Raw genomic sequence first — 17,187 nt, forward strand, 5'->3', positions numbered from 1 at the left:
GTGAATCGGGTACCTCTAGCGAAGGAACCGATGCCTAGTCTTCCATGTCCAATGCTTACGGATACAAACTACACCGTTTGGGCTATGAAGATGAAGGTAATCTTCAAGGTTTACAAGGTATGGGATGTGATTGACCCAGGAACGACCATTGATACTCACAAAGATTCTATAGCAATCGCTTTGCTATTCCAAGGGTTACCCGAAGAGCTAGTGTTGCAGATTGGTAACAATGATTCAGCAAAAGAGATGTGGGAAGCAGTGAAATCTCGCAATCAAGGTGCTGAACGTGTGAAAGAAGCAAGACTTCAAACCTTAATGTCGGAAGTTTTATCAAACAATTTTCACTTACATTTGCGTTTTGGATTATAGAGAATTTGACGTTTTATAATAAAAAATGTAGAAGTTTTATAATACTATTTAAAAAAAAAAAGTTGACGTTTTATACTAACACTTGATAAAAAATGTAGAAGTTTTATAATAGTAATTAAAAAAAAATATTGTCGTTTTATAATAATAATTATAATAAAAATGTTGCCATTTTTCTAAATATATTAAATAAAAAATGACATTTATATACCTTCCTTTTATAACAATAAATTATAATAAATATAAATGTTTATATTTTTTTTATTTTAGCAACAATTTAAAAAAATATATATAAAGTTTTTTTGAAATAATATTTCATCCCAATGAAAACCCACACATCCCCCTCAATTTTATTCCACACAAAAGAGCCAATGATTGGGCAATCATTGGCTGACACCCAATCATTGACAATTAATAGGAAGTGTGAAAAAGTAACCAAAAAGTAAACGTATAGGGCAATGGGGGGCTTATCAGGTGGGTCCATTTTCAGGCGTATAGGGCAATGAGGGGTGTATAGGGTTAGGGGATGTGTGGATAAATTGAGGGGGATGTGTGGATAACCAAAGCCTTATTTTATTAGTTCTTCTTTGAGGTATGAAGGGGTATGGTCCCAGATCTCGCGTCAGCATCGACCGCGAGTGACCATTACCCTTATCAAAACCCCCACTAGCTAACAACCTACTTGTGCCCATGCGAGAACGCGTCGGCACAAGGGTTGAATCCAATCTATCTAGTAACGAAGGAGGACTTACATGGAACATGAGAACGGTAGAGTGATGCGACATAGCATCACATCTGGTGTATGAAAACGGAAGTATTCACAGCGATGCGGCCTCGCACCGCATCTAGTGAACACTTCTATCAATACAAGAAAGCCTCACCTTAGGCATAGAAGAAGATGAACATAACGGTGCGGCTGGCACCGCACCATATGGGCATTTTCGTCACGACAAGGGATGCAGGCAAATAGTCTCCGCGGACGACGATGCGGCTAGCACCGCATCTCGCGTATTCCTTGATCACAAGTAGGAGACGCGGTAACTTCAGACGTTACCGCATGCAGCGATGCGGCTTGCACCACGTCCTATGCACTCAATAAGTGGGACTGACACCACAGTGCAAGTGGCACCAATGGCAGTTACCTGTCAGAGCTACGTAAGCAATGGACTGACGTGGCGTAACCTCCACAACCGACAAGCCTGACACACCTGCAAAGGTGCAGCACGTCGTCAGTCCATCCATCATCATCCTCCTTCACTCCTCGGCTATAAATACCAACCCCAAACCAGGTTTGAGGTATCTCTTGACAACTCTCTCACTACTACTACTATCTTACTTTGCTTCTCGAGCAAACTACTGATTCTCACACCGGAGAGTGGTAACAAGGAGCACCCCCCACCCCATCCTCCTTGTTACGAGTCACGGCTTGTTTCCTTGTGCAGGAGATCAACCACCGGTGATCCAGCCAGCGATCCTCGAGAGGAAGGGATTAACCCTTCTTGACGAGACCAGTGTGTTAACCCTGCCCGGTTAACCATTGTTTCATCATTGGCGCCCACCGCTACTCTTAGCATTTTCTCATCTATCCTTTTCCCTCTCTCAAGATCATGACTGATCACCAAAACAACACTACGGATAACCCAAATCCCTCAATCCCACCTCCGGTAGGGGTCAATGCCTCGACCTCCCAACCCGGACACATCGACACGTCCACACAAAGGAGTCCCTCCTTTATGTTTGGACATGACTTATCACAGTTCGCATCTGTGATCCCACTAGGCATGACCGTTCATACCTGGTACGAGCAGCAGGCAGCCCTGCTGACAGCAGCATACAATCGCGCTTGTACGGAAGCGAATATACAAGCTGGGCCTACCCCAGCACCGCACACCCCTGCTGAGCGTATTTTACAATACGACGGCATGATACATTCACGCCCGGCTTCAAGAAGCCGACGTGAAGACCGCGGATCGTCTTACTGTTCGGTCCACACCCTCAACGAGGACGATTCCTCATACGGGTCCCACACCAGAGGACCAGTGCATACCCGCCTTGGCCCCCATGGCGAGGACAGGAGGCGATCAACCTCCCGACGCGGCCCAGGCATTCAGAGCCGATTGGGCCCACAACCATACACCGAAGGGTACGGTCATACCGACCCTGAAGACTGTACCTACCGCGGGGATTCACATGACACCAGCAGCAGACCGGGAGGGCGCAAATACGTTCCTCCCAGTCACCACCGCAACACATGCCTCAGGGCGGCTAAGCGCCCTGCGAATGAACCATACAGACCAAAGGCAGCGGCCGAAAATTCCAAATTCGGCACGCGGATCGCCAACGCCCATGTCACCACGACAAAGTTCCCATTCAACGTTGGGAAATACAGTGGTTCGACCGACCCGGACGACCACATGAACATCTTCATGGGCGCGGGCATCAACGGCCAGTGGGATGAACCCACTTGGTGTAATTTTTTCCCCCAGACCCTTACGGGCCTGGCCAGGGCATGGTTCGATTCTTTGCCAGTGGGATCACTGGATTCATTCGAGGACTTGCGTACCAAGTTCCTCGCCCATTTTAGCCAGCAGCGACGCCACGAACGTGATTCGCTGGACATCATGAACATCTGGCGAAGGGACGACGAATCCCTCGAGGCATTTGTCGTCCGTTACGATAAAGAGTGCCTGGAGATAGGTGACGTGGCAGACCAGATGGCACGAAACCACTTCATCCGGGCCGTCAAAGACAGAGAGATGATCATGACCATCTCTGGCAAGGAGGGCCTGCCCAAAAAATGGGAGGATGTTATGACCGCGGTCAAGACATACGCCCAGACACAGCGGTCACTTGAACCGCACGTGGCAAAGGCAAAGCCCCAAGCCGAAACGTCCCACCAAGGGTCCAAGCGTAACAATAAACGCAACCGGGACGTTGGAAATCGTGATATTTCCAAACCGTATTTCCCGCGAACCAACACGTTCGACCCAAGGAACTACAACCCCGCCCGAGACAGTCGGGCATCAAAAAAAGATTCTCGGGACCGCAACTGGACCGAGATCACCATGTCGCCAAGTGAGGTCCTCCTTGCGGACCCACAGTTCTTGCGACCGGCCCAACCAATGAAGTCCAAGAAAAATCAGGACCTCACACTCTACTGTGAGTACCACAAGGACCCGGGCCACACCACCAACAACTGCATCAGTCTCCGGCTGGAGATTGAGCGGGCCTTAAAGGAGGGGAAACTGCAACACCTTTTGCCAGGTGGGCAAAAACCCACCAAACGCATCACCCCTCATGGCGAAGGTACCTCCTCCGGGAAGAGAACCATGTACGTGGCTTCCACCCACATGATCCATGGAGGCAAAGGCAGGCCGCGCAAAGCGGCGAGAAGGCCGGACAATGACTGGAAAGACGAGCAAGTCGTCTTTCCAAAAGTCCGAGGCGGACCACGCGTAGGCGCGCCGTCGTTATTTCAGGCCAACTGGCACACTACTGCACCGAGCGTCTATTCATTGACCCGGGCAGTACTTCTGATATAATCTACGAACAATGCTTCAACCAGTTCGACCAGGAGGACAAAGATCGGTTGCAAGCAGTAGATTACCCATTGGCTGGGTTCGCAGGGGAAACTGTCTTTCCCCTGGGCCAAATTACTTTTCCTGTGCGTCTTTCCAGCGGAAATCGCACAAGGACAGAAGAGGTAAACTTCATGGTTTTACCTCACACCTCCAGATATGACGTACTCCTCGGGAGAGAATCCCAAGGAGATTTCAATATGATTACGTCCGTCCCCCACTCTGCGGTTGGTTTCCCAACCGAATCGGGGGTCGCGATAATCTATGCCCGCAGGGACGTCATGATGTCGGACGAAGTACGTCCGACCAAGGTCGCAAGGCCCACTCCCAACGACCAACCAGAAAAATGGGTTCTCAACGCGAGATACCCAGAACAAAAGGTCACATTGGGTCACACCTTGTCCCCGACCACCAAAGCGCACCTGAAGGAGCTTCTCTTTAGAAACCAAGACATCTTCGCGTGGACACCCGCAGACATGACCGGGGTCCCACGTGATATTGCGCAACATCACTTGAATACCTTGCCAGGTATTAAGCCAGTGATCCAAGGCCAACGCCACCTTGGGTCAGCTAAAAATCAGGCGATGCAAGAGCAGATCGAAGAACTGCTCTCCGCAGGCATCCTGCGGGAAGTCAAATACCAGACTTGGTTATCCAACCCGGTCATGGTAGAAAAACCGTCCGGGGGCTGGCACATGTGCGTCGATTACAAAGACCTTAACAAAGCCTGCCCCAAGGATTGTTACGCGCTTCCAGAAATCGACGAAAAAGTCGATAATCTCGCACCATTCAGGTGGAAGTGTTTCCTCGATTGCTACAAAGGGTACCATCAAGTACAAATGGCAATCGAGGATGAAGACAAAACGTCATTCCGGACTCCCACCGGAAATTACTGTTATACAAAGATGCCGTTTGGGTTGCGCAACGCGGGCTCAACCTATCAAAAGTTGATGAACGACACTTTCCGCGGGCAAATAAGCAAAAGTGTCGAAATCTACATGGACGACCTGGTCGTCATGAGCATGGAAGAGGATACCATGCTCACGGATATTGAAAGAACATTCCAAACTCTGCGAAGCGTTAACATAAAGCTCAATCCAGGGAAATGCTCGTTTGGAATGGAAGAAGGCAAATTCCTGAGGTTCATCGTGACTAAAGATGGATTCAAGGTAAACCCGAAGAAAGTCCAGGCGATCGAGCGCATGCCATCGCCTTCATCGATGAAAGATATGCAACGGCTAGCCGGCAGGCTAGCGGCACTCAACAGATTCTTAGCCAACCATGCAGCTAAGTCTTATCCGTTCATCAAGACCCTGCGGAGCTGTTCAAAGAAAGAACCATTCCAGTGGACCGCAGAGGCTGAACAGGCCTTCCGGGAAATGAAGGAGTGTTTGATACAACTCCCAACTCTAACCGCACCACGCAAGGATGAGCCACTCATATTATACCTATCCGCCGCGGATAACGCGGTGGGTGCGGTATTGATAGTGGAGCGAAAGGGGGTTCAAACACCCATCTATTACATCAGCAAGATGCTCAACGACCCAGAGACGAGATACTCAATAATGGAAAAATTGGTGCTAGCATTAGTGCACGCTTCAAGACGGTTACGACGCTACTTCGTAAACCACGTCATCATAGTGCTAACCAATTACAGGATCGGCCCGATCCTATCCAAACCCGACATCTCTGGGAGATTAGCGAAATGGGCAATCGAGCTGGGCGCGCACACGATACACTATAAACCGCGCCCCGCGATTAAAGGTCAGATCTTAGCTGATTTCGCCGCCGAAGTACCGGTGAATCGCATCCAAGAATGCGAAGAAGCACAAACTCCTGCACCAACGCCATCCTCCTCAGAAACATGGGCACTATTCACCGATGGTGCCTCCAACGAGGAAGGTGCGGGTGCAGGTCTGCGACTCGTCAGCCCTGACGGCCAAGAGCTTACATATGCAATCCGCCTCGATTTCAAAAGCACAAACAACGAGGCAGAATATGAGGCCCTGTTAGCGGGACTACGCTTAGCAGTCAAACTCGGTGTGCAACACTTGGAAGCGCACGTCGATTCTTTGTTGGTTGCGGGACAAATACGCGGTGACTATGCCGTAAAAGGGGACATCATGATCCTCTACCTTGAACAAGCCCTGCAACTAACATCCCAATTCGCTTCGTTTAATATCTGACATATTAATCGAAGCGAAAACAAGTCCGCAGATGCACTATCAAAACTTGCATCTACCAGCTTCCAACACTTGGCAAAGGAGATACGCATCGAAATTCTGCAAAACCCCTCGGTACCCCTACGCCAAGTCAATGTCATTCAATACGGTACAACATCATGGATGAGACCTATTATCGCATATCTACAATCAGGTGTGACTCCCGAAAGCAAATCAGAGGCACGCAAGCTACAATACAAAGCGTGCCATTATCAAATGGGAGACGGTATCTTATACCGAAAGTCATACCTCGGGCCACTCCTGCGATGCGTCAACCCGCAGGACGCCACATACCTCATCCGAGAGATACACGAGGGCATATGTGGCATACATGCTGGACCACGCATGGTAGTGGCCAAAATCATGAATGCCGGGTACTACTGGCCCGGCATGCACCTGGACGCCGTCAAAGAGTTGCGCAAATGCATTGACTGTCAACGTCATGCTCCAAAAACCTTGCGGCCAAAGAACAACTTAGTCCCCGTCACAACCGCATGGCCCTTTCAGAAATGGGCAATTGACGTGGTGGGACCCTTCCCTGACGCTCCGGGTGCGATCAAATTTATCATAGTAGCAGTCGATTACTTCACAAAATGGATAGAAGCAAAACCGCTCGCCTCAACCACTGCTATGATAACAAGAAAGTTCATTTGGGAACACATCATCTGCCGTTTCGGATTACCAATGTGCATTGTCACCGATAACGGCACCAACTTCGCTGCCGACGAATTTCAAAAATGGCTAGAAGAACTACATATTGAGCACATATTCTCATCAGTCGCACACCCGCAAGGGAACGGCCAAGTTGAGAGTATCAATAAAAGCCTAGTCGAAGGGATCAAGGCGCAGTTGGGAACGGCCAGGCGTGGCTGGGTCGATGAACTCCCAAGTATCTTATGGGCTCACCGTACAAGCCCAAAAACAAGCAATGGGGAAACACCCTTCAGCCTAGTCTATGGTTCAGAAGCGGTGATCCCCGCAGAAGTAGGTCTCCCCTCTCCTAGAATGTTGGCTATTGAAAAACTAGACAACAACATGGAACGCAGGATCGATTTGGACCTCTTGGAAGAAAGGCGCGAAAACGCTGCCATCAACGAGGCCAAATATAAATCCAAACTTGAAAAGTACTAAAACACGCGCGTCCGCGTTTGTACTTTCAACCCAGGAGACTACGTCCTACGCGACAATGAGGCATCTAATGCCGAGCGCCCAGGCAAACTCGCCCCCAAGTGGGAAGGACCCTACCTCATCAAAGAGGTCTTAGGGAAAGGCGCGTACAAATTACAAACGCTAGAAGGCGAACCTATCGCACGAACATGGAATGCACAACAGCTTCGACGCTGTTATATGTAAGCCATGTTCTTACATTTCTCTATGTAACCTATCGGGCCGCAGGCCATTTGCAAATAAATAAATAAGCAATTTTATACATTATTGTTTGTTACTACTATTACAAATGCGTTTTCCACTTTGCGGTATCCCAAAAACAGATTGGCAAAATCTTCATTCGCGATACCCATACAAAGTGGTAACCACACACAAATATTGTAATAGGCCAGCAGAAGGCAAAAAGACTTGCATAATTATCTGGCCGGATAAACAAGTTTTTTTTAACACTTAACACAATTCCTGAGCCCAAAAAGGCAAACAATGGAATTGACGCGTACTCATACGACAAAGGTATGGAGTACACTTGACCCCATTCACAAATGGGTAGAGTTCCGGATATATAAGCTTTTACAAAGCTTACACAATTCTAAAACCCTAACGCGGTAAATAACAGAATTGACGCGTACTCGTACGACAAAGGTATGGGGTACACTTGACCCCATTCACAAATGGGTAGAGTTCCGGATATATAAGCTTTTACAAAGCTTACACAATTCTAAAACCCTAACGCGGTAAATAACAGAATTGACGCGTACTCATACGACAAAGGTATGGAGTACACTTGACCCCATTCACAAATGGGTAGAGTTCCGGATATATAAGCTTTTACAAAGCTTACACAATTCTAAAACCCTAACGCGGTAAATAACAGAATTGACGCGTACTCATACGACAAAGGTATGGAGTACACTTGACCCCATTCACAAATGGGTAGAGTTCCGGATATATAAGCTTTTACAAAGCTTACACAATTCTAAAACCCTAACGCGGTAAATAACAGAATTGACACGTACTCATACGATAAGAGTATGGAGTATACTTGACCCCATTCACAAATGGGTACAGTTACGCATACATACGTTCAGACATGCAAGAATTAAAAACACTTGTACAAACTGAACAAAAAACTTTATATTCAAAAAATTCAAGCACCCACGTGATGCTTAATGAATTTACATAAAGTTCCTATTCTATACAAGAGGAAAACAAAAAGGAGGCACACTAGCCAACCTAAACCCTATTTTGTACCGCTGGTTCCCGCATCTCCTCCGGCACCACCAGCGGGATCTTCCTCTTCCGCATCCGGATAAAGCCTCCGCAGGCGATCAACATAGTCCGCAGCCTCCAAACAATTGTCCAATTCCTCTACACAGGCAAGGGACGTATCATAAAAGGAGACTTCGGCCGCTTTAAGAAGCGACTCGGTATCCACGTCCCGAAAGCCGGATCGCTCTTCGATATCACCGCCTATAGACATGACGTTCATATGGGAAATACAGCGGTTGTAACCAGCTTTAAAACCAGCGTCACGAGCACGCTGCTTGACCAAGTCCAAGCCAGCTGCGGTCTCAGGGGCATCCATGATAGCCTCAACAATCTGCAATAAAAAACTCATAAGTCTCAGATGATAATCCAAGCAAATATAAAGGCAACGGATACTTACACGCGCGATACCGTGAGTCCGCAACCACTCACGGTCAGCCTTCAGCTGGTCAAAAGAGGACACCAAGGCATCCTTGGCCTCAACAGCGGCATCAGCCCGCTCCTCCGCAACCGACACGCGGGCAGTAAGGTCTGTAACCGCGACCTCCCGGGCCTGAACCTCAGCCTGTCAAAAAACAGAAAACAGTTTACTCGATAAACATTTTCAAAACAATGAAGGAAATATACAACAGAGGTAACGAAACATACCTGAAGGCTGGCAACAACTTTATCCAAACGAATGCGCTCCGCATTCGCCTCTTCAAGAGCCTTAGAAGAACGGCTCTCCTTCTCTTCGGCCTCTTCAAGGGCCTTTGCAGCACGCGCCCCGGCTTCCTTGGCCTCTTCAAGCGCCTTTAGGGCCTCGGCCTTCGCCTGCTGCGCTTTAACCGCAATGGCCTCAGCTGCAGCTTTTTCCTTGCCCAAGGCAACATTCGCTGCCTTCGCATTCGTTAACTCCTGCCGAGCACGAAACAGAGTGTCATTCTGCTTAGCCCAAGATTCATTCCACTTCTTATGCTCATTGGACAACTTTTCGTTCCAACTCTTGCGTTCATCAGAAAGGAGTTTGGCAAGAGTACGAACCTGTTTCAGCTGAGCAGAGGCAGCCCACTCCGCGGTCTGTTTCTGCTTCTCAAAAGCAGCTCTATCCTTCTCAAGCTGCTCCGCACCCGCACGAGCAGCCTCGACCAACTTTTCCGCTTCAGCCCGCATGCGAGCAGCTTCTTCCTCGCGGCGGCCCAACACCTTGTAATCTTCCAAAATGGCATTCGCCACAATGGAAGATCCTATTAACATTGTTGAGAGCTGGTTTATACGCAGCTCACGAGGTGCGGCACGGGCACGTTCAACTTCGAAGGGGGTGCCCAGACCACCCAGAATCTCCTTACATGCCGAAGGGTCGTTGGAAATATCATCCCCCTGCATAACAGTCCAGGGGGGTCGGTGATAAACAGTACTTCGACCCTGGGTATAGGTGCGGTAGTAATACTCCAATTCAGACTCCCCAGGCTGAATTGGAGGCCCATCATAACCCGCACCACCGGCAGACGAACCGGTACCCTTCTCACCAGCAGGAGACCTCCGCGGCTCAGCATCATGCTGCCGTGCTTCAGCACCAGTTTTTTGCGGTTCGGCATCAGACTGTTGCTTCCCAGTATCAGCAAACCGCACACTCAAATTATCTCCCTCATTGGGAGAGATCAGATTGTTGGACGAGTCAACGGTATCGAATATCTGAGTCGCGACATTCTCTGCGGTACCGTCCTTCCGCACGGTTGACTCGGGCACCACCTTGACAGGAGGTGTCGAAGTTTCCTCAGTCACACCCGCACCCGCATCATGCGGGGGTGACTCTGGAGCATCAAAGATAGAGAAATCCTTATCTTGAAGCTCTGCAATACAAAATCAAATAGCTATCAAAACACATGTTATACATCACACTTGAGACCAGCTAAATAACACTTACCAACAGTAACCGCAGGTTTCTTCGATGTCGGAACAGTCCTCTTAGACTGCAACCTCCGACGTTTCGGTCCACCGGCACCAGCAGCCGTCTCTTCTACTTGCCTTTTCCCAGCACCAGACTGCGAGCCCGCAGCTGTACCCAAACCCTCAAGGGTATCAGATACTATCACATAATCCAAGTATCTACGAAAAGAAGAGTGAGAGATACCTGCCGCCTGCGGTACCAAATGAGGCACAACAGGGACCTCCGATATTTTCTTTTGGCGAAAGCGCACGCCTTTCACCGTCTGCCTCTTAGGCACACCCTTCGCATCAGGGTCCCCTAAGGCCCCAAGATCACCTGCATGAAAACCATGCAAGAGGTGAGTCAGTGCAACCGTTATTGTTATCACAAGAATAAAGGATTCCTAAACATACCTTTGCCCCGCGGCAACTCAACCGCTAATGCGGCTTCAGTAGGCACCCGGAAGTTATCTCGAATGATAACATTAAACTCCTCCTCGCCATCCGCACAAACAACTTTTTCCACCTGACCCTGGAAATCCGGGGCAAACATCCTCCATACGGGAGCGTCCTCTGATAACAAACGCACAAGTCAGTAACGCATACAAGGATAAGAAAGTTAAACAAATGAAAAGTACGTACCACCACTTTTCTCCCGCACCACGGGCTTCGACTTCTTGTTCCTCCTTGACAACATCATGCGCAACACCCACAACTGTGTGTTGGTCAACTTCACAGACTCAATGGTCTGCAACTGCGGAAACCACTCCACAGTTTTCAAACTTGGGACCGCAATGGTCTCTGCTATGATCGTCTCGGTCACATTCCGAAATGTCATCTTTGCAACAATGGCAGCAGCCTTGATGTAAAAGAACTTCTTCTTCCACATCGTCATCCCCTTGGGAGGAGTCATCAGGTTGGGACTACCATCTCGCTGACGGAAAGAAAAGAACCCCAAGGACACCGTCATTTGATAAAACCGTCGGAAATCTCCAACGGTAGGCTCTATACCAAGAGCACGAAAGGTGAATTCAAAATTTCGAATCCGGATCATACCAAACGGACTCAGTTGAGAAATGTGGACCTTGTACCACTCCAAAACCTCGACAACAAAAACAGTCAAAGGTAACTGGAGATTACAGTCACCAAAAAAATCTGCCCACATCGTCACATAACCGGCCGGAGCATCGGCACCGGTGTCACCTTCCGATGGGTAGACTGCCCCATATTCAGGGGGCATTTGAACGTCAAGCATTAGACGATCAAAAGACTTCTTGGTCCACCTTAACACCGGGCAACCACCACCGGCGTTTCCTCCCTCCTCCTCCTCCGCCGCCACCGGCGAGGATGGCTCTGGGTTTTCACCCTCCACGTTGTGTGGATTTGATGGTTCAGCCATCAGAAAATATCGAGGAAATGAAAGAACGTGAGTGAAAAAACTAAAAACCTCACCGAACTTCAAAAAATATCGTCGGAGAAGACAAAGAACAAGTTTTCTCTCACCGGCAAATTTTTGAAATTTCGAACAAGTGAGGGGAAACCACGAACGGTTTCCCCTTATATACCCATCGCAATTAATGCAGAGGGGGAAAACGAATCATCACGTTCAAAAAGAGCGAATTGCGTGACACCACGTGTCAAGCGCCGTTTTCGCTGACGGTTATCACGCGCGCGTGGCCGCCCACGCGCCTGACAAAAGAGACGTTTACACTCTTTGCTACAGTGCATTTAATGCCTCGGGCAGTGCAAACGTCCTTTCATTTCAGCACATGCCAGGAAGATCTCACCAACTTCCACCAACTCACACGTGAGATCAGCCACGTATGCAACAAAAAGCGACTACGTTATCCAATTATAAGCGGCATGCGGTTTCTCTGGTGTACCGCACCATAACCCATACCGCATGTCGTTTTTTAACATACCCCTAAAAATAGGTAAAAATATATATCTCTACACTATAAGGGGGTATAATACCTATCCGCACTACCCACGAGCACACGTGGAGTATGCGGACATGACACACACGAGCCCGTTCAGGTGTGTCAGATGCTCAGAACCAGCATTGTTCTATGGACTGAACCGCATCTCAGACACAGGTAAACCGCATCGCCTTCATTCTCTTCAAGCTTCAAATCCCTCCTGTCCGGTTCACAACCGCAGAGGGTACATGAACACCTTCTTTAACGCAAGGAAGGAAGGGAATGTACGCGCGCGCACATCAGCAACCCTGTCTCCTGAACCTTCAAGAGCTCCATCCGAGCAACACACACGCTTCGAGCAAATATGGGAATGCAAAACCGCAGATACTCACGAGTAGCTACGGACATAACCATAGCTTCCGCAGAATGGTTGCTACGGAAGAGCCAAGCTAACTCCACATCACCGAGCGAAGCTACTTCAAGGCAAACTCGGTATTGGAGCGTGAAGGTAAGTGGCTCCAGAAAGAACGCAGATAAGCGCTCTAAACAAGCCCTTGTCGAACAGCAAGCGTCCGAACAGCGGTAACAAGTCTGCTTATGACTTTGTTTGCCCGCCTATGGGCCGCATAGAATAAACAATGGTGGGCATACCCTTGCCTATGACCATGTTTATTTACCCATAGTACAAATCTACATTGTTCGACCAAACATGGCCAACAATGACGCAACGAGGTAACCGCAAAGGACGTGCGGTTACTAGAGAGCTATGACGACGAACACGAAAACCCAACAAAAAAGGGATTGTCATCTCATGACTAGATGCTGAACATAGAGCTTGAGCAAAGCACTTACAAGCATCAACTACTTTTGATCCCAATCTCAGAGATTGATCCAAAGTTTCTTTTCTTCTTCATGCACCAATTCAACAATTGGTTTGAAGACAAGACCACCTCTCAGAGGTTGAAAGCCTGTGCATACCTTCAAACCACCATCTCAGAGGTTGGTTCGAAGTTTGTGCAGCATTACTAACAAAGTCTCCAAGAGACCTTCGGCACAAGAACAGGTGGCAAGCCACCTGGTGACATAAATCGGCTGAGAATTTCGCATCAGACGAAATTCCTTCACCGATACGGAAGAGGCGTCAGATGACCCTTCCAGACCTCCAGCTTGATTTACATACAGAAAAGACCACACATGGTCTAGGATCTTCTCCAGACTCCAAACTACCTTCCAAACACCATAGTCCAGTACTCCTCCCACATACAACTTGTATGTGGCAGCAACACTAGACTGGGGGGACTTGAAGGGGTATGGTCCCAGATCTCGCGTCAGCATCGACCGCGAGTGACCATTACCCTTATCAAAACCCCCACTAGCTAACAACCTACTTGTGCCCATGCGAGAACGCGTCGGCACAAGGGTTGAATCCAATCTATCTAGTAACGAAGGAGGACTTACATGGAACATGAGAACGGTAGAGTGATGCGACATAGCATCACATCTGGTGTATGAAAACGGAAGTATTCACAGCGATGCGGCCTCGCACCGCATCCAGTGAACACTTCTATCAATACAAGAAAGCCTTACCTTAGGAATAGAAGAAGATGAACATAACGGTGCGGCTGGCACCGCACCATATGGGCATTTTCGTCACGACAAGGGATGCAGGCAAATAGTCTCCGCGGATGACGATGCGGCTAGCACCGCATCTCGCGTATTCCTTGATCACAAGTAGGAGACGCGGTAACTTCAGACGTTACCGCATGCAGCGATGCGGCTTGCACCGCGTCCTATGCACTCAATAAGTGGGACTGACACCACAGTGCAAGTGGCACCAATGGCAGTTACCTGTCAGAGCTACGTAAGCAATGGACTGACGTGGCGTAACCTCCACAACCGACAAGCCTGACACACGTGCAAAGTTGCAGCACGTCGTCAGTCCATCCATCATCATCCTCCTTCACTCCTCGGCTATAAATACCAACCCCAAACCAGGTTTGAGGTATCTCTTGACAACTCTCTCACTACTACTACTATCTTACTTTGCTTCTCGAGCAAACTACTGATTCTCATGCCGGAGAGTGGTAACAAGGAGCACCCCCCACCCCATCCTCCTTGTTACGAGTCACGGCTTGTTTCCTTGTGCAGGAGATCAACCACCGGTGATCCAGCCAGCGATCCTCGAGAGGAAGGGATTAACCCTTCTTGACGAGACCAGTGTGTTAACCCTGCCCGGTTAACCATTGTTTCATCAAGGTACTACTGATAAGAAGAAACCACAAAAGTCAACAAGGGTTTCTTTTATTTGTTTTGGTTATTTTCTTTCGAAGACAATAAAAGGAAAAGAACACTGTTTATTTTGTTATAAATTAAAATTTAAAAGAAAAAGGTAACAAAAGGTTTCTTTTAAGTTACGACAGAAAGAACAAAACAATTAAAGGATTTATTGTTTTTCTTAAAATCTGCTATTAAAAAGGAAGTAGCAGGATTTTTATTCTCGGGAGGAATCAATTTGAGGTTAGAAAATTGATTCAAGTCCTAGCACTCCGTTAACGTACAGTAGAAGAAACCAAAGGATGGGTGATAACGTGAATCCGGTACCTCTAGTGAAGGAACCGATGCCTAGTCTTCCATGTCCAATGCTTACGGATACAAACTACACCGTTTGGGCTATGAAGATGAAGGTAATCTTCAAGGTTTGCAAGGTATGGGATGTGATTGACCCAGGAACGACCATTGATACTCACAAAGATTCTATAGCAATCGCTTTGCTATTCCAAGGGTTACCCGAAGAGCTAGTGTTGTAGATTGGTAACAATGATTCAGCAAAAGAGATGTGGGAAGCGGTGAAATCTCGCAATCAAGGTGCTGAACGTGTGAAAGAAGCAAGACTTCAAACCTTAATGTCGGAAGTTTTATCAAACAATGTTCACTTACATTTGCGTTTTGGATTATAGAGAATTTGACGTTTTATAATAAAAAATGTAGAAGTTTTATAATACTAATTTAAAAAAAAGTTGACGTTTTATACTAACACTTGATAAAAAATGTAGAAGTTTTATAATAGTAATTAAAAAAAATATTGACGTTTTATAATAATAATTATAATAAAAATGTTGCCATTTTTCTAAATATATTAAATAAAAAATGACATTTATATACCTTCCTTTTATAACAATAAATAATAATTAATATAAATGTTTATATTTTTTTTATTTTAACAACAATTTAAAAAAATATATATAAAGTTTTTTTGAAATAATATTTCATCTCAATGAAAACCTACACATCCCCCTCAATTTTATTCCACACAAAAGAGCCAATGATTGGGCAATCATTGGCTGACACCCAATCATTTACAATTAATAGGAAGTGTGAAAAAGTAACCAAAAAGTAAACGTATAGGGCAATGAGGGGCTTATCAGGTGGGTCCATTTTCAGGCGTATAGGGCAATGAGGGGTGTATAGGGTTAGGGGATGTGTGGATAAATTGAGGGGGATGTGTGGATAACCAAAGCCTTATTTTATTAGTTCTTCTTTGAGGTACTACTGATAAGAAGAAACCACAAAAGTCAACAAGGGTTTCTTTTATTTGTTTTGGTTATTTTCTTTCGAAGACAATAAAAGGAAAAGAACACTGTTTATTTTGTTATAAATTAAAATTTAAAAGAAAAAGGTAACAAAAGGTTTCTTTTAAGTTACGACAGAAAGAACAAAACAATTAAAGAATTTATTGTTTTTCTTAAAATCTGCTATTAAAAAAGAAGTAGCAGGATTTTTATTCTCGGGAGGAATCAATTTGAGGTTAGAAAATTGATTCAAGTTCTAGCACTCCGTTAACGTACACTAGAAGAAACCGAAGGATGGGTGATAACGTGAATCGGGTACCTCTAGCGAAGGAATCGATGCCTAGTCTTCCATGTCCAATGCTTACGGATACAAACTACACCGTTTGGGCTATGAAGATGAAGGTAATCTTCAAGGTTTACAAGGTATGGGATGTGATTTACTCAGGAACGACCATTGATACTCACAAAGATTCTATAGCAATCGCTTTGCTATTCCAAGGGTTACTCGAAGAGCTAGTGTTGCAAATTGGTAACAATGATTCAGCAAAAGAGATGTGGGAAGCGGTGAAATCTCGCAATCAAGGTGCTGAACGTGTGAAAGAAGCAAGACTTCAAACCTTAATGTCGGAATTTGAGGGTTTGAAGATGAAAGAACCAAGTACGATCGCTGAGTTCTCAGGAAAGATTTCAGGGATTGCTTCTAGATCTGCTTCTCTTGGAACAATGATTAAAGAAGAGAAACTGGTTAAAAGGTTCCTACATGGTTTGCCGAAAAGGTTTATTCACATGGTTGCGTCTCTCGAGCAATCCATTGACCTTAAGACAGTTGGATTTGATGATGTCGTAGGTCGTCTTATAGCCTATGAAGAACGCGTCAACCATGAAGATAAGGAGCAACCGGTTAGAAGTGATCAGTTACTGTTGACTTATGAGGAATGGAAAGCTAGAAAAAGGGAAGGGTACGATCGAGGCAAAGGAACGGCCGAGTCTAGTCAAAGAGGTCGAGGTCGCGGTCGAGGAAAAATCGGGGGTCAAGACAAAGACAAGGAACCGAATCAAAAACCAAAGAAGGACCGTTCTAAGATAAGGTGTTTTCGATGTGATGAATTAGGGCATTTTTCTTCGGATTGTCCTACACGTAAAAAGGACGAGGACGAGGACGAGGAAAACAATCTTATTCAAAGGGTTGAAC

This window comes from Helianthus annuus, chromosome 7 (genome assembly GCF_002127325.2).
Source record: "Helianthus annuus cultivar XRQ/B chromosome 7, HanXRQr2.0-SUNRISE, whole genome shotgun sequence".
Taxonomy (NCBI): domain Eukaryota; kingdom Viridiplantae; phylum Streptophyta; class Magnoliopsida; order Asterales; family Asteraceae; genus Helianthus; species Helianthus annuus.